General features: G+C 37.5%; 1 pseudogene; it reads left to right on the top strand.

Moving 5' to 3' along the window:
• The window catches only part of LOC101570131, a 180,843-nt pseudogene that overhangs the window by 14,334 nt on the left and 157,675 nt on the right, over positions 1-8,834 (top strand).

Genomic DNA, 8,834 nt, shown 5'->3' with positions numbered 1-8,834 from the left:
GTCTTCAAGATCCTAAACTGTCTTCACTTTCATTGAAATGGTTTTGCCAGCTTGTGATTGAGGATTTAATTTCCTGTATATCTCTTTGAATCTGCTTCATGCATTCTATTTTCTTCCTATCTTCCTCATTTTAGGATTCCATCATTTTTGTATTCTCCTGTATTTTTCATCAGTGTCTTCTTTAGAAAGAATTAGTATTTCTTTCATTATATGTATTATTTCTTTTTACTTCAGAAATTATTTCTGATCTGATATTATTATTATTTCTGATCTCTATGCATTTCTGCAGTAGTTTCTTTAGTTAAGACTTTTTTAAGTCAGAGATTTCAGTTGTATGATTTTGAATTTCTTCTATGCTAGTGTCTCATGTGTCCGTTCTGTAGGACTTGGGGTCTGTGAATGCATTTTGCTCCTTCTCCTTGTCATTTTGTATAGCACTGTCCTCTGCATTTAGTGTAGAGCTTTGGTGTGGTTATTACCTTAGCACCTACCAAAATTCTTACCCAAGAGAGATTACCTGGTTAAGGCAGTTACATTTTTGTATTTACATAACTATAATTAAGAACACTAATAATGGTAGTAATATTTAGTAGTTGACAAACTTGTAAATAATGGGTTCGTATTTTGGACCATAAAAGCAAACATTATGTCTGTGTAGCTAAGCAGGTATTAAATTGGGAATTTATATTTAAATTAATTCCCCTAATTTCTGTCTGATCACCTCCCCTTGATGTATATAGGGTCTTCCAGGAGAAGTAGTTTACTCCAGTTACCTGTTGCCCCATCTCTCAATCAAGAGACAAAGAGAGAAGATGTTCCCATAAATCTGGATCTGACAAAGTATCTCAGCTTATCTGGTCTGAATCTATCAAGTTCAAACTCATCTGGGTGGCTCTGGCTTGGATCTGGCTGCTGTCTTCTGCTTCTTCCTGCTACTGCCTGTGGACACGGTCCTGTTGTGTCCCTCTGGCAAGATGTTCTGCTCCAGGATTTGATGAGTGCGTCTCACCCCTTGCCTGTCTGCAGGGAGTTCTGCTGTAGTGTTCCATACCAGGTCTGTCTGATGGAGGAGGTCCCAGCGAGTGTGTGGATGGTCCATGAACGTGCAGGGCCTGGGCACCTTTTGGAGTAGAATCTGGCAGGCATTTAAGTTCCCACACTCTTCTAATAAACATTTGGGTTTTTTTTTTTCTATATTTTCATTTTTAAGGCAGGTTCTACAGGGTGTTCAGGGTCTCACTACTGGATTGGCCTCATAGTGATTCTCCTGTTTACAGCCTTCCAGGGAGCTAGGATTAAAGTCATGCACTACCTTGCCTAGTCTCAGTTGCCATCTCAGCGAGCCTGGGAAAGCAATGCATTGAATTCATCTACTACAACTGAATTGCTCTCCATATCTCATTTTGATTTTAGAAATATTTGCTTTACATATTTACCAATTCCAATGTTGGGTGAATACACTGTTTTAATTTTATAAACTTATGTTCATGGTTAATGCATATATGCATCATCACCTTTTATTTGACTTTTTGTTTTGAAGTGTGGACCACTGCAGTGGCCCTGGAACCCAGGTCGATGGGGACTGACGTGGCAATGTCTATGAGTGGGCATGAATAAGCCTTGAATTAGTACAGACTGGCTCTAAAGATGGCCCCATTGCTGTGCCTTTAGGGGCTGACCTGGAGTCAAGAGCATTTTGTGTGGTCCTGTGGCAGTAGAACTGTAGCTTGAGTTCATGAGTGTCAGTCATATACAACATTAGTAGGACCAAAATTTAAATTTCAAATACCATTTTATAGCCTCAGTTAAAAAATACTAGGTTGAAATCTGAGGTCATGAATACAGGTGCTAGCATTGTGCCTAGGTTGAGTCGCCTCACTTGGCCTTGGGTGAGGCCTGGAGCCTCTGTCCACACATGAGCCAGCCCAGAGCCGGTGCAGGAAGGGAAGTTTTCACAGTTTTATTTCTTGTATTGGGATTTGTGTGAGGCCAAGTGTGCCTCTCACTGGTCTGCCCCATGGCCTTGGTTAAGGGGTGACACAGGGAATACAAAACTGTCCTACAAAAATGTAGTCATTGTGTCTTTTCCTATCTGTCTGCATCTGTGTTCGGTTATATCTGATTTGTATTGCTTAGTTTTTTTTTTATTGTTGTTGTCTTTTTTGTGTGTGTATTTTAGGGAAAGGTCCACAGGGTGTTCAGGGTCTCACTACTAGACCAAATTCATAGTGCTCCACCTGTTTACAGTCTCCCAAGAGCTGAGATTACAGGTGTGCACTACCATGACCAGGCTCAGTTACCCTCTCAGGGTGTCCTGGCGGCGGGGCCAGCACGGTAGGCCTGGAGACTGAACTCCTGGCCCTTGCACCTGTTTGCAGGCACTTTAATCCTCTGAGCTGTTTGTCCAGCCCTAGCATATCTTAGTATTCAGGAATATCCTGTTGTTCATGAATGATTATTACAATTGATATGTTTTTTCTTTTTTATGTATTTAGTACAGGGTTTACCGGGTTTCATTACACAGATCAGACTGATAGTAATCCTCCTGTTTTCAGCCTCCCAAGTGCTGGCATTACAGGCTCAGGCCATTATGCCCAGTCTCACTCCCCATCTCAGGGAGCCTCAGGGGCAGGGCTGTCACAGCACACCAGTGATCAAACCCGGTTCCTGCATCTGCATAAACAGGTGCTTTAAACAGCTGAGCTATCTGGCCAACCCTGTTCTTTCTTTCCTTTTTTAATATATTTACTACAGGGTCTCACTGCAGCTCAAACTCATAGTGATCCTCTTGTCTCAGCCTTCCTAGCACTGGGATTACAGATGTTCACCATCATGCCCCATCTAGGTTACTAGCTTAGCATACCCAGGTGTGGGGTGGTGCCTCATGAGGCTCTAGAGATTGAACCTGGTTACTGTGCTTCAAGGTCCCTGTCCCTGTTTACTTCTGCTTAAGGAGGCAAGTGAGGAAGATTCTTTTACTGTTGTTGCTATCCTTTCCCTTGTGTTCTTATATCATCTCCCCTTTTCACATTTAGGAAAAAATCTGTGCAATTTGTTTCTAACATTCATTTGATTTTTAGCAATTAAGAATTACTATATTTTATAAATAAAAATATCATCACTGAAAATAGGAAACCATAAGTAGAATGATGTCCTTGATTTCCAAAGACTGCTGCTGTCCCAGAGGGAGGTCACAAGGAGAATAAAAGTCAAATATTTTGTAACAAATTTGGGTGATGATGCTAAGGCTGTCCTCAAACAGTTATCTTGCGATAGGCGCTATAGCAGCAGGTGCTAGCAAAGAAGATACTTGCATGATTCTGGTCAATGTCTTTTCCATTAGAATAATTTTTTAATTATTTTTTAATGTATTTGGTTGTTACAAGGTCTCACTATGCATCTCGGACTCATAGCGACCCTCCTGTTTTCAGCCTCCCCAGAGCGGGGATTATAGGCATGCACCACCACACCTGGTCTCGGTGATCTGTCAAATCCTCCTTGGGGGGTGAGGCTTGAACAGTATATAGTGCTGGAAATCGAACAACAGTCCCTGCACTTTTCTAAGCAGGTACTTTAGTCTGCTGAGCTACCTCACTGACCCCTAAAAGATTTTTGTTGTATGGTTGTAATTAAAATTTTTATATGCATTTAACTCAGGTTTTCTAGAGTCAATGTAGCAAATGTTGGTGTCATTGAAACCAAAATATGTATACAATTTTTTTTCATAATGATTTATCACAAGATGGAGAAGAGAAAAATGAAATTAGAACATAGAAAATTATCATTTGCTGTTTCATTCACTCTTTTTAAAGGAAATTATAAAAGGTACAAGCACCAATAATAATGAGGTAGGAATCAAAGGAAGCAGCAAAGTGGGGACGAAACAAAGGTTTGAAATTGCAAAATTAGTTCATAAAAACTCTTAGTATATGTGATGTCTACAACCACCATAACTCATTCATTTGTTTACTTATAATATCATTCATATTGTCTCAGATCAAACTTTGCTTCTGAGTGGATATTCATCTAGCATACAGAAACATAAAATTTCAATGATTGAATTGGAATTTTTTCATAAAATAATGTTGTAATATACCTATCGGATCATAAAATATCCCAGCACTTGCCAAAATATCCACTCGTGTTACTATCTCGTGCATGAACTCCTCACCTCCATCTCAATCCTGCTTTACCTATCCGTGAAGTTCACACCTACTTTTTGCTAAAAATAAAGAATATGAAAGACACTTGGTGTCAATGTGACTAAAACCTTGTCACCTCAATCACAAGGAAACTCTTTCCATCTCTACGACTTAGATAGATTTTTCTCCACCTATAATTATATTTTTTTCATTTTCAATAAATATCACTTTATCAGATGTTGAGCTATTCCATGAAAACCACAAATATACACAACATAAATGTAGGTCACATACCAATATGAAATAAAATGATCCTTAAGCTACAAGTCTACCAAATTAAAATTCCACTTCACCCAAAGAAAATACTAGAAAAGTTATATAACAGTTGCAATACTAGAAAAGTTGCGTAACAATTATAAAAATAGCAGAATATCATCATTCATATAATTACACTTTAACTACCATTCATATAAATGCTATGTAAAACTGTAATATCCACAATTCAAAAATAGCGTTTTCTATGCTCTGTATACACAATTATATTTGAAGATTTCAAAGTATAGCTTTATAACACACACTCATTTCAAAATACTAAACAATAGAATAAAAGATTCTTACCATCAAAAGTAACACCATGCTAAGTTATTCATGAAAATCAAACAGAATAAAAAATGTCATCAGTTACACTGAAATGCTCAAGCCCGGTTCTGTGGTCAGTCAAATCAGGAACTGCAGACAGTGAAGTCTCCGCTTCAGGTGTTGCTACCGTGATAACAATACTGCACAGTCACAACTTTATTGACTCAGGCTTTTTTGCATTTCCCAATATTATTTTAACAGGTCTAATGAAGGCAACTCACAAACAGGCCATCTCTCACCGGGTGTGTCCTTGCAAATGAAGCACAAATCAGTAGCTGAAAGTCACAGACAAAATTGCGTGACGAGAACGGTACGATATAGAAAAGCAAACTGCTAGTGCTGGAGGATTCTGCAGAATGAAGTGGGGATCTCAGATTTCACATCCCCACTTCATTCTGCAGAATCCTCCAGCATTAGTTATAAAGATAGGGGAAAATCATAACTTAATTATAAAGATAGGGTAAGATCATAGCTCTTACTGTATGTGGTCTTTGTCATAATAAAATGGCATATAGACTAAAGTATTACGGCCTGTTCCTGAAACAAAGCGTTCCATAAGTATTAATACTAGAATTTGCTTCTGTAAGAGTTTAAAAATAATTTTTGAATTTTTTTAAATCTTACTTTCATCAAAACGTACATACCATCTTGCTTCGTTTCTAATCTCTAAAGTATTCCTTTTTATCTCACCATCTATTGCCAACTCAAATTTCAAGTATTTTATTCATTTGTATTTATGTAGATTCCTAGGTTCTTATTTTATTGTTAAATTATTATTAGATTTGTTTAGACTGTCCAGCTGCTCCAATGAAAATACATCCCAAGCTGTCCCTGCGTCTTTCCGACACAGCTCCGCTCTCTCTGAACTCCTCACCGCTCAATTACACACGCACAGAGCCGCAGACCCGTCCTGCGCTGGTTCTCTCGGCTGTGGGTGGACTCGGCCCCTTCCAGAAAGCGCCTCTTCCTTAGAACTGAGGATGTGTGTGTTTCGGGCAGTCATTGACACTGGTGTATCCTTCATCCTAGTTCTCAACGGACAGAACAACTCACGATATCCATAGATATTTATATCTATTTTTATCACTATTAATCATGTTTTAAAAACTATGATTTCTTATCAGTACTTCAAATTATAATCCTGTCTCACAAATTTCAGCCTTGTGTCCTGTTTTTATTTTCCATTATTATTATTTTTTACTATTTATTTTATTTATTACAGGGTCCACAGGGTCTCACTATGTGGATCGGACTCATAGTGATCCGCCTGCATTCAGCCTCCCAGGCACTGGGATTACAGGCTAGTGCCACCGTGCCCAGTCTCAATCACTGACTCAGTGCACCCTGGGGGTGGGGCTTTTCTTTTATTTTTGAAGAGAAAAATATGTAATATGTTCCTCTGAAAACGATATAACTTAACACATTCATTCCTTTAATTAATATTTCTTTGAATTTCTCTTCTTGGAACCAACTACCTTCTTTACGCCGACTTTGCCACCCTGTGCGGCTCCGAGCCCTGCCCAGGCTGGCTGGGCGCCAAGGCCTGCATACACTGGCTCCTGGCTCTCTGCCTTTGCTCGGTGTTCATGCAGCTTGGGATCCACCTCTGCATTTCAAGTCATCACATTGCTTGGTCTTCTTCTCTGGCGCTGAAGCCTCTCTGTCTCGTTTTTGGTTTAGGACCAAAATATTTCAGGAGAAAAGATCACAAGAAAGAAAAAAAAAAGAAAGAAAGATGAATGGAGATGGGAAAAAGAGGTTGATAAATGACCACTAGTATATTTTTGATAACAAACTAATAATATAAAATGTGTACTATAATATGTAATGTAATAATATATGCATGTAATATGTACATAAAATGTGATCTATATTTTGTATATGTTAATATATGAGCATATATTGCATATGTATGTCATTTGCATCATCTTATTTTACATCAAACTATTAAGTTTACTATCTAAATATATATCAATTACCATATACACTACATAAATATTTTGTTTTCGGGCCAAAATTACTAAAACAATTTCACATCTCATTAACTTGCTTTGTAGAACTTTTCATCTCTTGTTGAAATAACACTTCATGAATACTCTTTGATGTTCACCATTGGTCGTGAATGTATTTTGTCAGCATTTATACAAGGTAATAATGTATAATTTATTAAGTCTTGGGATTTTTTTAGGAGGGGGCTGGCTCAGAATGCATTTAGGGCATGTTTGGCTGGCTGGAGTTGTGGGGATCGAACCACAGCAACCTGAGGCTGACTGCTTTGTTGAAGCAGCCACTTAAACAACTGAGCTAAGGGGCAGGCCCCAATTTATTACTATCTTGGGAGAAGTATAAATAATGTGTTTTTCAGTACAAGACAGAAAGCAGTACGACCTATGGTGAGCAAACTCAAGCTATCTCCTGGCCTGTTCAAAATTCACAGGTCAAACACTAGGGTGGAACAGGTGGATGATTATTAAGAATTGATTTTAATAAGACTCCTTGTTGGAGTTAGCTTTAGGACCAAATAGCCATACATCTGAAAGATCAAGGACATTTGTTTTTAACCCAAACTGCTATGCGTCAAATTGTACTACTTAATATATTTAAAAAGTTCTTATTTGTTCCAGGTTTACATTTATTATGGAAACAAAAATGTATGTATATAGACCATTAATATGATGTCAAATCTTCTAGCTATAAGTCTAAACTACTTATATGTGTACTGCATGTAAGCAGTTTTGCTGCAGTGAAAAATTATTTCTGCACCTGATTGAGGCCAAGATCTATACTTATGTAAAGTTCTCCAAATTAATTCTTTTTTCTATTTTACAATATCAACTAAATTTTTGAGAGCTAATTATCTTTTTCAAATTATGCAGAACAATTTCTTGATGATAGTCTGCAACTCAAGTATTGCAGTCAGTACCTCTTACATAAAGTAATTGCATAATTAAAACACATTTATTATTTCTCATATCAAGCAAAATTTATTTTTATTACATTTTTTCTTCTAGAAGTCTATAGTATAAAATTATAACATAGAGGCAGAACTTCTGATTGAACAACAGAATGGTCCTTTACCTTAAGGTAAGGAAATATATCCCCCACCATCTGAGCACACTTGCTTCTCACATGGCGAGGGGCTGCCTGGAGCCTGGGTCCTTTGGAGGGCAGAGTGTCTCATCCTCACCGGGCAGAGTCCAGAAGGGGAAAAGGGGAGTCTGTGATTTCCTTATTGCAAGTCCTTCTGGAGGATGCAGTCCTCCCCAGAGACAACCTGTCAGCACTTTCCACATAGACTTTTCAGCCTCTAGAAATGTTCAAAATAAACTTTTGTTGTTTATAAATTCTCCACTTTGGGGGCGTTCTAACAGTGAAGGAAGAGAGTGAAGTATAAGGGACTCACTGCTTTTCACAGTTGATTCAGCTATACACACAGAGCAGAGCTGATATTTTTTACTGTGAGCTCTGCAGTAAACTTAGAGATGTGAATGGAACATGGAGACGTTTAATAATTAAATTCAATACTCATATCGTGAATGTGGCAACAATAACTTAAACAAGTCAGGAAATGGCTACAAGAACTAAAATATACTCTCTCTAAACCTGTGTTATTTTATTTCCAGTCAGGAAATAAAGTCATAGAAATACAAATAGAAATGAAAATAGAAATAGAAAAATAGAACTCTAGTGACCAGGTCTATAGTATACTCACAAGTATTTCATTTTACTATTGTAAAATTAACAATAATATACTACATTACTCCTTCTCATTGATTCTTTAGTTCTAGATTCATTTATTTTTTTTCAAAGTTTTATTGATAAACAGATAGCAATGAGACAGTTTCAAATCAAACCGGAAATACAGTTTCAACAAATAATACACTGCATATATTCTTCTTAGTGGTTAATTACTGTACAAGAAGTGGACCTGTGATCCTATTTACAAACACCATTAGAACAAATCATTCTATTCAATAAGAGAATGCAACTATATATCTATCCTAACCACTTTGAATACACAGATACAAAATGGACATTCATCGGTATACCCCA

Source organism: Octodon degus, unplaced genomic scaffold (genome assembly GCF_000260255.1).
Source record: "Octodon degus isolate 3935 unplaced genomic scaffold, OctDeg1.0 scaffold00044, whole genome shotgun sequence".
Taxonomy (NCBI): domain Eukaryota; kingdom Metazoa; phylum Chordata; class Mammalia; order Rodentia; family Octodontidae; genus Octodon; species Octodon degus.
The sequence above is the reverse complement of the archived record's forward strand: the minus strand, read 5'-3'. Positions and strand labels throughout refer to the sequence as shown.